Source organism: Rhinolophus hipposideros (genome assembly GCF_964194185.1).
Source record: "Rhinolophus hipposideros genome assembly, chromosome: 8".
In the NCBI taxonomy this organism is placed as follows: domain Eukaryota; kingdom Metazoa; phylum Chordata; class Mammalia; order Chiroptera; family Rhinolophidae; genus Rhinolophus; species Rhinolophus hipposideros.
In genome coordinates, this window is record NC_138054.1 from 16,943,284 (window position 1) to 16,961,787 (window position 18,504).

An 18,504-nucleotide genomic window follows, 5' to 3' on the forward strand; every position below is an offset into this window, starting at 1 on the left:
ATCAATAAATGAGAGATTAAAGTCTCACAAGGAAAGAAATCAGGAGTTTGTGTCTCACGCCATAAACACATCTCCAGTCAAAACTGCTATGCGCACTGTGTCATTTCAGTAGGAGCTACTGATTCTGCCTACAAGCGTAAGCACTGGTCAACATCTGTTCTTCACAACCTTGGCAATACTGCCCTCCCTCTGTTCTAGAACTGTCTGTGCCCTGGATGTCCCGGCAAGCAGCACACACACACACACACACACACACACACACACACACACACGCCAAGGTCTCTCTTTTTCTGAGTCAACTTTATTGACAATAATTGTAGCTGGACCAGTGAAAGGGGAGAAAATGCTAGTCAATCAATAAAGCTCCTCTGAACTCATTAAGCTCCTGGCCCATGCTCTACCCTTGTACACTTCTGTTTTGCTGCTTGTGACTACACTTTGTTTAGATATGGAGAAGACTATATTTTCACTCTTATTCAGACATGGGACACTATTGCCTTGTTTCCTTAAAATAATTGGCATTCTTGTTCTCCCTGGTAGGAGACATCACCAAAGCTTCTCAGAGGAAGTAATCAGCTGCTCGGCTAAAAACCCAGAACCCAGCTGCCAAACGCCACTAGAAAAAGTGCAAAAGGTGGATCATAAACGTTATTACAAGCAAAGTGAGCGGCTGCTATGCTGCTATGCTTCCATACCTAACTGGACCACACAGCATGGCACTCTGGGGGACCATTACGGAGATGCAGGTGCAGCTTACTATATACGAAGGCTGGGAGTCTGACAATTTACGTGTAAGCCTAACTTTTATAAATGACTACATGCTGAGTGTCCTGGGAGAGTTCATGATTTCAGAGAACTCCATAAATATTTTGTAAGATTCAGTTATTTTCGTTTGTGTTTTAGAAATTCAGATCTTTGAATATCAGATTTTCTTCAAGAAGTCTCTCCTCCAGCCCCTCTCTCTGCCTGGAGAGCGTATCATCCATCTCAACAAAAGAATGTGAACATAGGTGAAAATATGCATCAGTGCTGGAAAACAGAGAAGAGTACCAGACATATGCCATCATAATTAAGTCAGTTTTTGCTAGATAGACCGTAGAAAACATAACATAAAAAGCTGATCCAGAGATGTCACTCATGATTCTCCTTCTTGAAAAAGTGGTGAAGCATTGTGAGAAAAAAATGAGAGATTCAGATGGAAAATTAGTAAGTAATAGTCCTAAACTAGAGGACTGAAAGCTGGAGGTGAGGGCTGCTCAGGAAACACAGATCCTCTTTGGGCTCCAGATCACTGGCATTCAGATGGTACGAGAGTAGAAGAGCCAAGCATAGGCACTGCCATATCCAAGGTTATCCAGTTGTTTGTGGGATGTCTCCCCAACAACAGGGCTCTGACACCAGAATTCAGTCACCATTGTACCGGAGACTTGAAGTGAAGCTAGGGTGAGGGAGAAATCCAGGACTGGAAAATGGTCTCATGTACAGTGGCTTCACCCAACACAATTCTGAAACCATGCAAAGGACACCAACAGAGACTGCCCATGATTCCAGCTCCTTCCCAGTCTGTACAGATGATGGAACACATCACTGGCTTGGGAAATTTTTAATAACCAAGCCTCCAGGCTTCAGACTGAGAGAAGGAATTTAATTTTTTCCAGAAGGTACAGGGACGATTTGAGAACAAATTCCAGGCCAGGCTAGATCTTTCACCATTCAATAAGGAGAGAATCAAAAATATACAACATTGGGCTTAGGAAGAAAAGAAGAAGATAATTTTGAAAAAGATTTACTATTGGATATAGAAATAAGTCAGACAAGATATGATTGTGGAAAGAAAAGAAGGAAGGAGGGAGGGAGGGAGGGAGCGAGGGAGGGAGGGAGGCAGGGAAGAAAAGAAGGAAGGGAGGAATGGAGGAAGGAAAGAAGGAAGAAAGAAAGTTAAAAACAAGCCCAGACTCTGAAACAAGATATGAAAGATAAGGTATGACAAGTGAATGAAACCAGAAAGAAATTGACTCAATTAAAAAAATAATAAAAGGATTTTTTTTTGCAATTATCAGTTTTCAGAAGTGTAATTTGAAGCTATATTAGGGCCAAAGAAAAGGAAAGATAACACCCTGGAAAGTCAAACCAGTGATGTGAAGAACAAACTTAAAAAACTATACCAAAATGGTGAACAAAGAAACAGATCATAATGGGCATTGAAAACAGAATAAGAAGCCAAGATACAGATATTTGTGTTTATGGAAATAATCATTAGAACAACTACCACAGAAACAATGATTAGAGACATCATGGAAGAAAACTTTTCTGAACTGAAGAAATACTTGATTCCCAGATCAAAAAAAAAAAAGCCTCACTCTTTACAATAAAAAAAATTAATGAATATTAACATACAAACACATAAATTAAAGAAAACTGTCATCTATTTACTTTCTGGTGAAACTTGAATTTTGAAGTCAAAATAAGGAAACCATTAGCATCAAATGAGGAAGGGAAAAAATATAGGTGTGCATATCACTAAAAGGGGACAAAACTCAGGCTGACATTTGACAATAGAAGAAACAAAACAACAAACTATAGCTCTGATGGCAAAGGGTTTTGATACAATAATTCTAAACTAATCAAGTTATTTGTTGTGGTATAAGAGCTGAAAACTGAAAAAGGCATTCTTGGATACAGAGGATGGATAAGAAAATGTACTTCATAAAAACATTTTTGAAGAAGTTCTCTAGTCAACCAAAAAATTTAATTAAAAAAATTTAAATTAAGGGGTTGTTGTGCTTTAAAAGTTTATATAATATGTAATCAAACCACAGAAACAACTAACAACCGAATATTGTTAGAGAAAAGAATACAGGTTATCTAGGTAATTCTTATAAGAAAATTTGATTAAGATTAAAAAATATACTCGATCAAAATATCTATATATCTGTCTTTTAAAAAGAAAGGAGAATGAAAATGTGTTAATCTCATCCTACACAAGAAGGAGGAATAGTCAGTAAGCGTCTTGACATTGTTCATATAGAAAGATAGGTCTTTATTTTTCAAATTTAAGTGAACTAGATAATTAAACATAATGTATAAGTTGAAAATTGTTAGAGACTAAATCACATCACACAAAATGGAAACTGATAGAAACATCAAGGTATAAAATGAAAAAATAAAAACATTACAAAAATTAGAGCAAGTATATGAACATTGAAGATAGGTATTAATTTTCTTTTAAGGAGCAAAAGAATCTCAGCTGGAGTCATATATTAAGAACAACCTCCTTGCTATTTTCAAGAAACCCACAAGTGTTAAAAGAAAAAGGACTGGGGCAAAGGAATACCAGGAAACTGTACATTGAAAAGCCAGAGTTACACTGTTAATATAAAATTAGAATGAAATATTTAAAGCATTAAACAAGAATGTCATTTTTACTGACAAGAGGTACATTCCAAAGAAACATTAAAATTGTATGTGCCAAGATAACACAGCATGAAAATATATAAAGGAAAAGAAGCAGAGACTGAGAGAAATGCAATAGTGTTGCTGAAATCTACCTTATTGGTTTTAGTCCTTGAAAAAGTAAGCAGATAAAAATTCATTAAGGATATAGAGAGATAGGGTAAAATAATAAACAATGCTGATCTGATGACTAGGTAAAACTGATAATTAGAGCACGCATTTTCTAAACAGGTACTCATGGGACGTTAATAAAAGCTAATCATGTATTGAGACATCAAAGTAACTTGACTACCTCTCAATATTCTGTGACCACAATGCAATGAAACTCCACATTAATAAATAAAAGCATAAACAATTCAAATAAATTTGTACATTTAAAAAAACATTCTTCTAAATAGTATAGAGTCTAAGAGATACTAAATTATGCTATTACAGATTGAAGCAATGATATGGATAACATTGTGTATCACATGTAGGGAATCTGCACTCAGAGTCAAACACTTTAAATATTTTCATCATTAAGAAAAACTTAAAAGAGCAATCAACTTAAGAAATTAGGAAAGGGAAATAAACCCAGGGAAAGCAAAATGACGGTAGAGCACACAAAAATAATGACACAAACAAATTCGAAATTTTAAATAGAAAAGATTTCAAAAGGTGGTCCTTAAAAATATCCAAAAACAAAATAGATTTACTGATAATTAATCTAATGTTCCAAAGAAAGAACAATTGAACCAAACTAAAAATGAGAAGTAGGATAAAACCAAAAATATTGAGGACATTTTACATTTTAAGAATATGTAATATTAACTATGTTAATAAAACTTAAATTATAGAAATGACAATTTTTCTAGAAAAATAAAAATCGTTAATATTTAAGAAATAAAAATATTCAGAGGGTAAAGGGGTGTGGGGGGTGGAAGATGAAGGTAAGGGGGATCAAACATATGGTGATGGAAGGAGAAATGATTCTGGGGATGAACTGACTCTGGGGAACTGAACACACAATGGGATTTATAGATGATGTAATACAGAATTATACACCTGAAATCTATGTAATTTTACTAACAAAGGTCACCCCAATAAATTTAAAAAAAAAAGCAACTTAACACGCAAAAAAAAAAAAAAAGAAAGAAAGAAAGAAAGAAAAATATTTACCAGAAAAATTACCGCAGAAAAATATTGTGTGTTAGGGAGTGGGGGGCTTTCATAATAAAACAACAACAAAAAAAGACCGGAGTCAAATAATTTGGGGAACAAGTAATTTCAAATCTTCCAGGAATGGATGCACGTTATACATAAATTACATTATCAATTCATAACATCACCAGTTCAATAGAAAATGATTATAATTATTAAAGATGCTGAAAAGACATTTTATAAAAAAATTTTGTATGAAGGGGTATTGAAAATTAAAATACTACTTATTTACCACATTAAAGGATCTGCCATAAATCAATAGTCAACGTCATATTAAAAGTTAAAAACAAGCATAGATAATTAAATTCAGGAATGAAGTCAAGTATACCTTCTCTACCATTATTATTTAACATAGCATTGGATGTTCTACAAGAAATGAAAGCTCAAACCCATCAAAATGTAGGACACAATATTTTCATTATTAGAAATGTTATTATTGCCTATTTAGAACATCTAAGGGAATTACCTGAAAGACTACTAGAACTTACTGAGGTTGATAAGATGGTCAGTTCTCGAAGGAAAATTTAGCAAGAACTATTGAAATCCTACAAAAAGGGCCGGCCCGGTGGCTCAGGTGGCTGGAGCTCTGTGCTCCTAACTCCGAAGGCTGCCGGTTCGATTTCCACATGGACCAGTGCGCTCTCAACCACAAGGTTGCCAGTTTGATTCCTCGAGTCCCGCAAGGGATGGTGGGCAGCGCCCCCTGCAACTAAAGATTGAACATGGCACCTTGAGCTGGGCTGCCACTGAGCTCCCCGATGGCTCAGTTGGTCGGAGCCTGTCCTCTCAACTACAAGGTTGCGGGTTCAACTCCCACAAGGGATGGTGGGCTGCGCCCCCTGCAACTAGCAATGGCAACTGGACCTGGAGCTGAGCTGCCCCCTCCACAACTAAGACTGAAAGGACAACAACTTGACTTGGGAAAAAGTCCTGGAAATACACGCTGTTCCCCAATAAAGCCTTGTTCCCCTTCCCCAATAAAATCTGGGGAAAAAAATCCTACAAAAATAGTCAATACTTTACTAAGGGACAATAAAAGTCTTGAATAAGACTTCAAAAGCTGCAAGAATGTAACAAATTAATTTCTCTCCAGAGTAATATGTAATCTATGACAATTTAAATTTAGTTTGAAAAAATGTTCTGAAATCTGACCAAATTACATTCACATGGAAGAATAAATGAATAGGCTAAAAATTGCTAAGAAATTTTGAAAACAGAAAATTATAAGGAGGAATCTAAGATTGTTTATGTTAAAAATTATTAAAACTATAGAACCCAAACTTGTGTAAAACCACAAAGATCAAGAGAACAAAATATAAAGCTCAGAAGTATACCCATGTCTATAAAGTGTTTAGTACATAATAATGGTGATAAGGAAAAAAGGTATTAAATAAATGGCATGAGAACAACTGATGTACTATTTGGCAAGAGCTCATTTGATTCCCATGCCTGAAATCAGATATCAAAATAAACTCTAAATATAAACTATGAGATTATAAAAGAACTCGAAGAAATTATAAGTGAATATTTGTCTGACCCTCGTGGATTGAAGGCTTTTCTAGGTATAAAATAAAAAAATATATATCTTTAATGTTTGACTACACAAACATTTGATTATTTGTGTATCAAAATCACCATGAATAAAATTCAAAGGAAAATAGCAAAGTGGGAAAAGTGTTTGTAATATCACTGACAAAGAGTTAATATCCTTAATTCAAAATGAACATATAGAAATAATGAGTAAAAGATATATGGTATGGCCTAAAACAAAAATAAGCAAAGAATAATAAATAGCCAATTTTAAAAGAAATATAATAGAAAACAGAAAAAAAGGCCCAACCTCATTCAGTCACACCCCCTCCCCCCAAAAAATTAAAACACAATATAATTTTTAACTTATCAAACTGGCAAGGTTTACATGGACATTCTTTCTCATGGCTGGTGAGTGCTAAAATATAGTACTTTAATAATATGTATCAAAAGCCTTATAAAGGCTCTCACCATTTGAGTCAACAGTTCTAGTTCTAGAAATTTATCTGAAGCAAACAATCAGAGATGTCCAAAAAAGATATATGTTCAAGGAAATCTAGCACACAATTACCAACAACAGCAAAAAATCTGGAGAATTAAATGTTTGACACACTATATTACTTTTGTAAATCACAGTATCTATAAGAGAGATAAAATTATGCTATGTGAGATTGAAAACACCATGGCAACATGTTCACGATAGGAGTACAGGTAACCCCCGTATAACATGGCACTTCTATAACACGGTTTTGCTCTAAGACAGTTCAAGAATTGGGGAAAACCCTCGCACAACACGGCATCCTAGAACACGTTTTTACTCTAACACGGTTTGAGAATTAGAGAAATCCCCAAACAACACAGAACGTAACAAGAGCTTTTAAGAGTAAAAGATATTTCATTTGAAATTTTTCATTCAGGCGTGGATACCGTATCAGATTTGACTGCAGAATTTTAAAATTTATTAGAATTTTAAATCCATTTTGTTCGTGGACTATTAAGTTCAGAGAATGAAGATATCTTGTCAAAAAGAAAACGCCCTTGGTTAATGGTGCTTAGTAATGATGACAAAGAAAACATTATTTAATACATTTTAATATATTATACTTTTGGTGAAAGTTGCTTTAATAAAGATATTTCTCAATTATAAAAATACATGTTTTTAAATTTTTGGAACCTAACCGCCTTTTTTTGTACTAGTTCTTTGTTTTGTACAACAGGGATTCGCATAACACGGCATTTTAAGGAACCTGACAACTGTGTTATAACGGGGGTTACCGTATTATAAGGGGGTATACAGACCAATGATAAAGGCAGCTTACAAACAGTACAATCAAAAAAAAAAAAAAAAAACAGTACAATCAGCGTGATCCCAGTTAAAAATGTATATGACTAGAAACACTAAAAATGTTCATTGTTATCTTGTGGGTCATAGCCCTTCATTCTCTTCTATATGTCCAGTTTGCTAAATGAATATACACCTTTTATGTGATCAGGGAAAATACGAACAATAGATGGAGCAGGTTCTGAGGTCAGACAGCTTAGCTTCAAATCATAGCTCTGTCACCTTAAGCTCTGCAACCATGAGCAAACTGTTTATTCTCTCTGAGCCTCAACTTTCTCGTCCTTGAAATAGGACTAATAACAGTAACTAACCTCACTGGGTTGCTGTGACAATTGGATTTTACAATATCTGTAGAGCTTTTAGTACAGTATCTGGACTACAGTAAGTACTCAATAAATATTAGTATTATTTTGACTTTAAAACAACAATATCCCCCCTAATAAAACCTTTTAAAATAGAAACATTTGCGCTTATTCCTGTCAGAGGAAAAGTAGTTTGCAAAGGTTGTAGACTCAAAATGTCAAATATTCATATTCATTCCCTCTCTCTTTCTCCCTTTCCCTCTGACTCCTCTCCCCCACCCCATCCCCAACCCGTGCCAAGATGTCCTAGGATCCTGAGAAGTTTGGGCAACATTTAATATGCAGCCTTAACAGAGATCATTTGAGCTCTGCCAACAGCCCACCATGGTCAACCAAGGTCAAAAGAGAAGCATTGATCTAGGACAACAGAGGCTGCTGATAATCAACTAGCCAACATGTGGTCCAAGAAAAGGCTTTAACCTTCCATGACATGTATAGCTTTACAGCTAGGTGAGCAAAGTACTGAGGAAAAGGTGGCTGGGCTGTGGAAAGAGGCCCAGAAAGGGGGGCTGGGCACTTAGCTTCTACTAGGATTTCCAAACACTCCACTCACCAGCTGTGTACGTACTCCTGCAAGGCTACATTCTCCCTACCAAATGAGAACCCTCTGGGGTCCCATCACCATCTGAGGTTCTATTAAAAAGAGTGACAATCTCAGCTTTAAACATTAGTTATTTTATTTTTAACTTCAAAGCTGGCTCCTGTATCCCAAAACAAGGCAAAGAAAATTAAAGGAATAATAAAGCATTCCAGACATTCATAATATTTATTTCACTTTCTCCATCCATGTTATGTCAGTAAATCTAGCAGAGTAGAAAGTCACAAATGAATGCAGAGGGGCAGCTGGATGGCTCAGCTGGTTAGAGCACGAGCTCTGAACAATAAGGTTGCCGGTTCGATTCCCACGTGAGATGGTGGGCTGTGCCCCCTGTAACTAAGATTGAAAATGGCGACTGGAGTTGGAGCTGAGCTGTGCCCTCCACAACTAGATTGAAGGGCAATGACTTGGAGCTGATGGGCCCTGGAGAAACATACTGTTCCCCAATATTCCCCAATAAAATTTTTTAAAAAGTGACAAATGAGTGCAGATTACAAGATTACAAGGCAGCACATGGTCAGGACAGGGTCATTAGATGCCATCAAAAATGGTCTAACGGCATTCACATGTATTCGGTGACAATGTAGCTCAGTGGGTTATGTATAAATCCTTCCCACTTGAAGTCTCGTCTGCTGCTTTCACACACCTGCTGTGGTCTTCGAGCCTAGACAACTGCAGTAAACATGGCACAGGGTGTTTGCTGGAGAAGGCAATATGGCAAAAAATAAAAATAAAAAATAAAAATAAAAAATTGCTGAGTGTGAAGCCTGAGGGGAATCTTTGCATATGCAAAGCAAGAATACGTGTATAGTCCTAAAAGGGATATAATTATTTGCTGTAAAGGTGCATTCATGGAATTGAACAATTAATTTGATCATCTGAAAAGAAAGAAGAAAAGGTTCTCTATGTCAAAAAAAAGTCACATCAGAATCAGTGACAGATGACAGACAGAAGGTGCAGTTACAACACATTTGGTGTCAGGCACCACTCACCAGCTGGGTGAATAAGGGCAAGTAGTTTAAGCTCTCGGAGCCTCCATTTTTTTCATTCCATAGAATGGTAGTTGTAATATCTATCTCAAAGAGTTCCTGGGATGACTCAGTCATTCATTCACTCAATGCACAATTACTAAGCTCCCAGATGTGCTGAGCCCAGTGCCAAACGCTGGGGTAAGAGAGCAAGAGAAGCAGGCATGGCCTCCACTCCTATGGACTCTAAGTTTCTCTTCGATTTTAATGGAAGAAGAGAGACAAACAAATGTATGTGAATGCAATCTGGGAAAAGTAAGCCAGTTAAAGGGGTGGAAAGTGACCGGGGTTTTATTTTAGAGTTAACACTCAGTTAAAGTGACACTTGAGCTGAGACCTGAGTCAACTGAGAGAGTGAGTCACGAGGCTACACAGGGGAAGAAATCAAGTCGAGGGACCAGCAAGGCAAAGACCCTGAGGCAGGAACAGACTTGCTTTCAATGGGATATTCCTAAAAAGATTGTTATTAGCTTATTAGGCAAAAGCATGTGCCGAGATGGTGATGATGGTGATGGTGGTGATGATGGGCATAACGATGACCCAACAAGTAGACTACAAGGGAAGTGAAAATAGGCACAGCCCATGGAAACTAAAGTAATAAAGTGACAAAATGAGTATTGAACACAGGAAGCACTAACTGATGAGGATCCTGACTAATTTTCATTTATTAAAAATTGCAGCTCTATGTTTCGTTATGGCCTTCAATCTAACATCATTCAAGAAAAGCTTCTTTCTGAACATCCTATTTCAGGAAAGCAAATTTTTAAAATAAAAATATTCCGTGTGCGTGATTTGTTTTTTACTCAGCCATCTTTCTGTTGGTTTTTAGCCTGCTAGTAGTGTGTATGTAGTATTTTAAAGAGTTACTATGCAGGGTACTTAGAAATTTCATAGGAGCATTTAAATGACAGAAATACGTGGTAACTTTCATTTCCACATATACTCTCAGAACCGTGGGAAAAGAGTTTTGTTTTTAATTAAAATTTATTGGGGTGACAATGTTTTGTAAAGTTACATAGGTTTCAAGTGTAAAATTCTGTAATACATCATCTACATATCACATTGAGGGTTCACCACCCAGAGTCAGTTCTCCTTCCATCACCATATATTTGAGGGAAAAGAGTTTAATAGATGACTTCCTAGGCTTTCAGCCTTTTCTTACCTGCGTCAGGATAAAATTCTAATCTATTTATTTATTTTTTATTTTATTTTTTCGTATGCATGTTTTTAAAATTTTATTGACAGAATCATTCATATTGTATGAATTTTTCAGCAACCTTTTTTTTTTTTTTGCTTAATATCGGGTTGTCAAGATTGATCTGTATTGTTCTATATAGTTTTAGATAATTCATTTTCATTGTTGCACAGTATTCTATTATTTGATTATATCACAGTTTGTTTAACCATTCTACTTTGATAAACACTTGGGTGGTTTGGGTTTATTTTTTAAACCATTAGGAATGTAAGTAAAGCTGTGATAGACAGCATACATGTTTTTCATACATGTATACAGAAGTTTTTCTAAGGAACAAACTTAGAAGGAAACTTGTCGAGTCATGCTGTATACACATTCATCTTTACTGGATAATGTCTAACTGTTTTCCTAAATGTTTGTACCAAGGAACACTCCCACCAGCAATATATAAGCATGAAATGCCATTTTTCTAACTTAGACCAAAATATCCTCTTTGGCACTGGAATTCCAGATCTCAAGTAACTCAAGTGCCAGTTCCATCTATAGCCTCAGTCAACTCAAAACTAGTCTTTGAATAAACCGGACTTCAAGGAATTTCAGTACTGTTGAATTTCTGGCTAACTCATCACAATCAATTTTGCAAGCAAATAATACTCTCAAAAGAACAACAATAAATAATCACATATTGCCGGCGCCAGGATACAAAATGAAGATGGTGCAAGTAAAGCAAACATACTTACAAAAATATTTTGGTTATCTGAATTAATCTGAACCAAACTAAGCATAATCTAGCTATTTGCCCCTAACCTTCTGTTCCCTTTATTTCATGACATTTTTATAACAAGACTTGTCAGATAAAAAGCATGTGTGCATTTTCCAGAACCAAGAAAGAAAGTATTGAATTTACTCTCTCTTCAAATATGTCTCAGTTATGAATATAATAAAAGCCATAGAAATGTATACTTTAAAGGTATGAATTTTATAGTATGTGAATTATATCTCAATAGAGCTGTTATTAAAAGCACACCATCAGCTGAGTGAATAAGCCAGTCACAAAAGGACAAATACTGTATGATTCCACTTACCATGTTTCCCCGAAAATAAGACCAGGTCTTATACTAATTTTTGCTCCAAAAGACGCCTTAGGGCTTATGTTCAGGGGATGTCATCCTGAAAAATCATGCTAGGGCTTATTTTCTGGTTAGGTCTTATTTTCGGGGAAGCACAGTATATAGAACTACTTAAAAGCAGTCAAATTAATAGAGATAGCAAGTAGAATGGTGGTTGCCATTCTACCGGGGAAAGGAGAGAATAGGGAGTTATTATTTAATGGGTGCAGAGTTTCAGTTTTACAAAGCAAAGAGTTCTAGAGATGGATGCAGGTGATGGTTGTATAACTGTATCAACGTACTTAATGCTAGTATTTTACCATAATAATTTGGTAATAATTAATTACCAAAATTTGATATCTATCTATCTATCTATCTATCTATCTATCTATCTATCTATATATATATATATAGAGAGAGAGAGAGAGAGAGAGCGAGAGAGAGAGAGAGAGAGGTGGTTGTGTTTTGTTTCACTATTAGGTCATGTTCAAACAGAGAAGAGTTCTTTGTCATCAAGTCACATAGATTGTGCACTATAAACTGAGCACTGCACAACTTTTTTTTATAAGCAATACCAAATTTCAGTGTATAAATGCTACAACAGCATATACCACGGGTGAGAAGAAGATAAAAAATCGTGCAAGTCTAAAGTTACTGTTCATATTGCAACCTTGACACACGACTTTGCAAAAACAAGGGCTTAAATTTAACAGAATATGCCACAATTCAGAAAATGCTACTACCATATGCCTGAGGGGACTGAGTCACACTTGCAGTTTAATTTGAACTCCTGAATTTTTTGACTTCTGTATGTTTAAATTCTCATCACCGCAAGTTCAACCTTTGTTTTTACCACTGATCGTATAATGCACCTCTTATCATTTGACATAATCTCTACCATGAAGTGCTTGTTTTTGAACATCCTGAGGTTCAGAGAATACTTTTAAAAATGTTAAACAATAAATACTGTCAACTATTACTGGAAATGGAAAAACAGCCAACTCTCTTTCGATGCCATCTTTGTGCCTAGAACAACCTTCCCACTCCCACTCCCACAGCATTCAAGCAAGTTACATTTCCTCCCTCTTTCAAAGTTCACCTTAATTCACTTCTATAATGAAGGCAGCAGAGATTACAGCAGAAGTGGAGAAGGGTGTACTATCTACCCCAGGGACAAAGAATGGGTGCTACTTTAAGTCCATAAGTCCAAAAAAAACACACAAGGTAAATCGCACAGATTACATTTTTTAATGCATGTCTGTGCAATAACCTGTATCTGTTTTTCCACCTTTACTCTAAGAATCGTCCTTGGTTCCTGATGCAGGGATGACTGGCCTCTCCCCTGAGGCTAGAGGATTTAGAGATGGCATTACCTATCATTTACAAGGTGCTGAGTCAGGTAGACAATATGTGACTCATGATGCGCCTGCTCAGAAGCCTACAATCTTTCTGGAGAGGGAAGGCATTTATCTTCTGCAGACAGCTAGTAGTAGTAGGCAATTTTTCAATCGGCACACATTCATTCAACAAATATTTACTGAAGACCTACTACCTGCCAGGCACCATGCCAGACATTAGGGACAAAAATATGACTAAAGACGTGGTCCCAGGAGAGAGACAGATGGGGTTCAGTATAGAACTGGTTTGCTGTAGAGACATCAGAACACCACTAGATGGTAAAAATAGCACTTTTCCCCTTTCCAGAAAAACTCCCTGAGCACACATAAGTAATCCAGTTGCTGAGTGAGCATTCTGGCCATGAGAAAACATATCCGAAATAAACACAGTAATATCTTCTGATGCTTTCCTCTTCAGGACCGTAGCATTCCAGACACAGGAATGCTCCAACAGCCGCTGAGTGGCAAATGACCAGTGGAGCCTAATGGGAACTTGCCACCATGGAAGATTTGAATAAAAAGCAGTGATTTTACTGTATGACCTAGAGACGGCACCTGTACATCCTCTTTCAGGACGATCTTCACAAATCGTCCTTTTTTTTTCTTTAAGCATGCCTTCCCTGACACACTTAATTCAAAAAAGGCAGGGAGTGGGTCTTTCCTGTGTGCATTTCTCCCCCCGCCCCCTGCCCCGGGACGAGCACAATGCCTAGCACCTAGTGAGCAATTAAAAACATTTACGGTCTGATAAATAGCGTTTTAAATTGACTGGCTGCATATTATAGCAAAATTGACATCTGGCAAGCCTGTTGAAATGGTTGTTGAAAGACTGGGTGATGAATATCATCCATAATCATATGGATCCATATGGAATTTATCCATAATGAAATCAAATTAATTTATAGACAGTTACGGGCTGAATTGTGTCTGCCCCCACCCCCATCCCAAGTTATATGCTGAAGTTCTAACTTCCAGTATCTCAGAGTGTGACTGTATTTGGAGATAGGGCCTTCAGAGAAGTGGTTAAGATAAAATGAGGTCATATGGATGGGCCCTAACCCAATACGACTGGTGTCCTTATAAGAAGAGGAGATTAGGACACAGACATGCACAGAGGGAAGACCATGTGAGCACACAGGGAGAAGACAGCCATCTACAAGGCAAGGAGAGAGGCCTCAGGAGAAACCAACCCTGCCAACACCTTGATCTCCAACTTCCAGCCTCCAGAACTGAGAGGAAATAAATTTCTCTTGGTTAAGCCCCCCAGTCTGTGGCACTTTGTTTTGGCAGCCCTGGCAGATGATTACAGATACAAAGCCCTAGCTAAGAACAGAGCTAGAGCACTGTAAATGGTCATTTTGGAAACATAATATGAAGTAGAAGAAGGAATGGTAACATAAAAATCACGAGCCCATGTGTACACTTCTGGTTCCTCAGATAGGAGATTCCAGTCTGACCTCTTCCTGGTCAAGCCATTTTTGCTTTTTAGGTCTGCTTCCTCCTTTGAAGATAGAAATTTAGATCACAGGAACTCTAAGTTGTAGGTGTCCTAGAACTGTATGACGCCATGCAGGGAACTCAATGCTGCCTTCTAGGATATGATAGAAAGGACAATGTGGACAAAAAAAGGGTTTCTATGGCAAGTAATGTCTCAGGGTGATCTGATCATAAATCCCTCACTGAGCAAGTCAAGGTAGGTAGTCACACCCCAGACCTGTAACTTCTTTAGTAAAAGGTTTATCTTTGCTTTAAGCAAGCCCGTGCCATTGTTTCTGTGCGTCTACCTTAACACACCTTTGCAATAAGCCATTAATCACTGTCAAGGGAGTGCATAACCCTGTTAAATTATCCTGTAATCCAATCCCCGCCTTGCTTTTTCCCACCTCTGTGTAATCTTCCTCTCTCTTCCCCTCCTTCATTTCAAATGCATAAAAGAAACTGAAAACTGTTATTCTCGGAAGCATTTATCTCAGTCTGATGAGATCTTGCTCCCAGGTGGATCCCCTTTTTGGCTCAAATGAATTTTTATAAAAGTTCTCTACAGGTTTGGATATTCTTACATGGAAAACATTGAGGTGTGTCTGTTTTTCCTTCACGACATTCAGCTGTTACAAGAGGCCCCTCAAACCCGTTCCAAACCTGCTTTTGGAACCATTTCCTCAACATCACTCCGAATCACTCCAAGTACAAGACTGTCTCTCAGCAAGTCTCCTACCACAGAGGGATCCAGATTCCACTGCACCTCAGCTCCCCCTGACACCCCACCCTCCCACCCCACCCCACCCCACCACCAGCACCTGGGGGATCAGCCTGGGAGCAGCAGGCTGAAGTGAGGGGAAGAAAAAACAAGAACAAGCTGAAGAATGGCTCCATACATTGTGTAATTCTGGTGTACTTCAACCATGAAAGAGCTGCTCATTCTGATCAAAGATGTTAATGAGCCCTGCAAACAGGAATTACCACAATATAACAACAGACATCTTAATTCACTTTTCTCTCCAGCAATATTAACTCTAATGATTACAAAGTCTTCAACAGCAGCACAAGTAAAGGTAAAGAATCACACACCCTTGGTACAACCTCTGTAGAGACACACACTGGACTGCATGGCGAACATCTGGTTTTCTGGAAATTGCCTATCCTGTTTACACTACATGATTGTTGGTCTGGGGTTTTGATTTGTTTGATTTGTTTCTCAACACCGAAGACCCAACTGCCACTCTTCCCTAAAATCCATCAGCCTCCCTCATGTCCTTATCAAAATCTTCATTTCTTTGAAGCTGCATCTGATGAGTCTTCCTTACCGGCAATAAAAAGAATACCCATTAGTAAAACTGTATTTCAAAACAAACAGAAAAGCAGTAAGATTTTCTTTAAAATAGAAACCTTTTTTTTTATTTTAAATTTATCAATGTTGCCTGCTTAGAGCCTTTATACACAACTCACCTCACCCAGCCCCAACGGAAAGGGCAATTTTTAAAAATCCAACAACTTATTAGATACTCTAAAGTTTAAGACGAGAATGCTTCCTGAGAGAGTGCCTGCCATGTTTTTCCTGTCCCAGAAGTCATGTCCACATTGACAAAACCACAAAACCAGATGTCTTAGAACTCCTCCTACCAGGGCAACCTCCTTCCAACCATGGGTTCTCACTCACTCATTCATTCAACAAGCATCTGAACACCGCTGTATTTTGTGACCCTCTTGCCAGAGGTCAGAGACAAACAGGAGAAAACCATGCACACCCTCCAGAATTGTTCCACCTAGTGGAGGATACAGAGGATACACTCTTTCATCACAGTACCCCATCTGGCCCCCATTTACCCCGGAGGTCTCACTGGACATTCCATCCATCTCTAAAGTCGACTGTGTAAGCTGAAGTTGTGAGGCCAATTGACAGAAATCGGTCTTGAAGACCTTAGCAATACATTGCACATACGGATCAAGAAATCCAAGGGCCTCAGTGGATAGATGACAGTGTTGGCCAAATGAACAAACCGACGTAGACCAAAGTTCTTTGTAAGTCAATCAACAGGATTTGTTAGGGAAACGCTAAGAGAAGCAATTGCTTCCATGCAAAGGATGCTATAGGAGCAGAAAGGTACAGAGAACCTAGTTTTCCAAGTGCCATGCTTACCAGCGCATTATTAAAAAATGAGCTTCTTAGGTAGTAAACTAACATTTGAAGAGTTCATGAAATCATAAACACGAATATGAAGTAAAGAGAGTGATCCTTGTCAGGAGATATTAAGAAGACATGGTAAGAAAAGGAATCTGTTCATAGAATGATTTCTAAATACAAAATGGTCAAATTGACACTCAGAAGTGTAGCTATTAATAGAAATAATGTTAGAGAGGTTTCATTATGTAAATGGCTTATATGGCTGCCAGAAATGTATCCAGTAGTAATTTGCATTTTTGCTATAGCAGAAATTTCAAGGATTTTTCTCACTAAATTAGGAGAAACTCTTTCACCGGTATACCACAGCTATGATAATCACAGTAAAAGAGGCCGCCTGTGCTCTTAGTTGCTCTTAAATAATAATGATAACAATTAGGTCCTTTGATGTGCCAGGCACTGTGCTGACTATTTGATGGGCAGCAGTCCTCTGAGGCATGATTATTATCCCTGTTTTATCACTCAGAGAATGGTGGCTTGGAGCAACTTGCCCACGGTCTCAGTTAACAAATGATGGAGGCTGGATGTGGGGACAGAGCCCCAGAAAGCAGTTTCCAGGCTCTCAGCCTCACATAGAAAGGTGCTGGCTCGGGTAGTAAATGGCCATCAACTGTGATCAGTGGCCATCAGCTGTGGCTAGTTGGCCGTCAGCTGTAACCGGTGAGCCATTGGCCACTAATATAACTGCTGTGGCTACGCTAGCAGAGAAGGAATGGGGGCTAGCAAGAAGATGGTGGCTGGCAAGTGCGGACTGCTGTTAGGATGGTGGGTTGCAGATTATGTAGATCCTGCTTCCTGTGTCTCCAGCCCAGCTGCCAGCGAGGATATATTGGTTTGACTCCCCTACTTATGGCTCCGTGGGTGTTCCTTTTTGGCCTCACCATGTCCTGCGTTCTCATGTGTGGAGCGGGAGCAGAGACCCCGCAGGCCGTCCCGCACGACAAATGGCGCAGCGAGCAGGGTCCCCTGCGTGATACTGGATTTGAATTCTTGTCTTTCTGACCCCGAGCCTATGCTTTTTTCCACTGTTGGGAATATCAAATGGTCCCACCTCTGGTGTTGTCATGACCATAATGCTCCAGAAGGTATACAGTGACCTTACAAGTGAAAATCAGTCTCGAAAGATGGGTACTTCTGGTCACCCGTTTGTAAAGCTCACGATCTATCTGCTCCACTCAGTGGCACCCAGACTTGCCACCTGCGACCCTGGGATATCGGTGCCACACTCTGGTCAGCTCTCGATATGGCGCAACACATTAAAATCACACAGGTGTCACAGGTCAAAATCTCATTATCACTCCAAAGCTAAATCATCACAGTACCCCATCTGGCCCCCATTTACCTCGGAGGTCTCACTGGACATTCCATCCATCTCTAAAGTCGACTGTGTACCCTCCTCACCACTCCTCATTTAGATCCTTGGTTTTATGATTCACATTTCTATAGGACTCTCCCTGCTTTAGTTCTCAATTAGGAAAATCAGTGTTCTGGAATCCCAAGGTAACTGTAAAACTCTCACCTTAGCCACAAACTTGGATTAGAATGGCTAAGAGACAACAGCTTTGTTTCAGATATCTCTACTGATTTCCCCTATCACCCTTTCAGGAATTT

At 38.2% G+C, this 18,504-nt stretch overlaps 1 protein-coding gene across 2 annotated transcripts in view; it reads right to left on the minus strand.

Annotated features, from left to right (window-relative positions):
- Nucleotides 1–18,504, minus strand: part of ATXN1 (ataxin 1) — a 288,719-nt gene that overhangs the window by 253,676 nt on the left and 16,539 nt on the right. The window contains exon 2 of one of the 2 annotated variants that reach the window (XM_081057551.1): nt 5,142–5,362. The exons of the other annotated variant lie outside the window; for it this stretch is intronic. The gene's annotated coding sequence lies outside the window, so the exon portion shown is untranslated. The remainder of the gene's footprint in view (nt 1–5,141; nt 5,363–18,504) is intronic. 2 annotated transcript variants of the gene reach the window in all.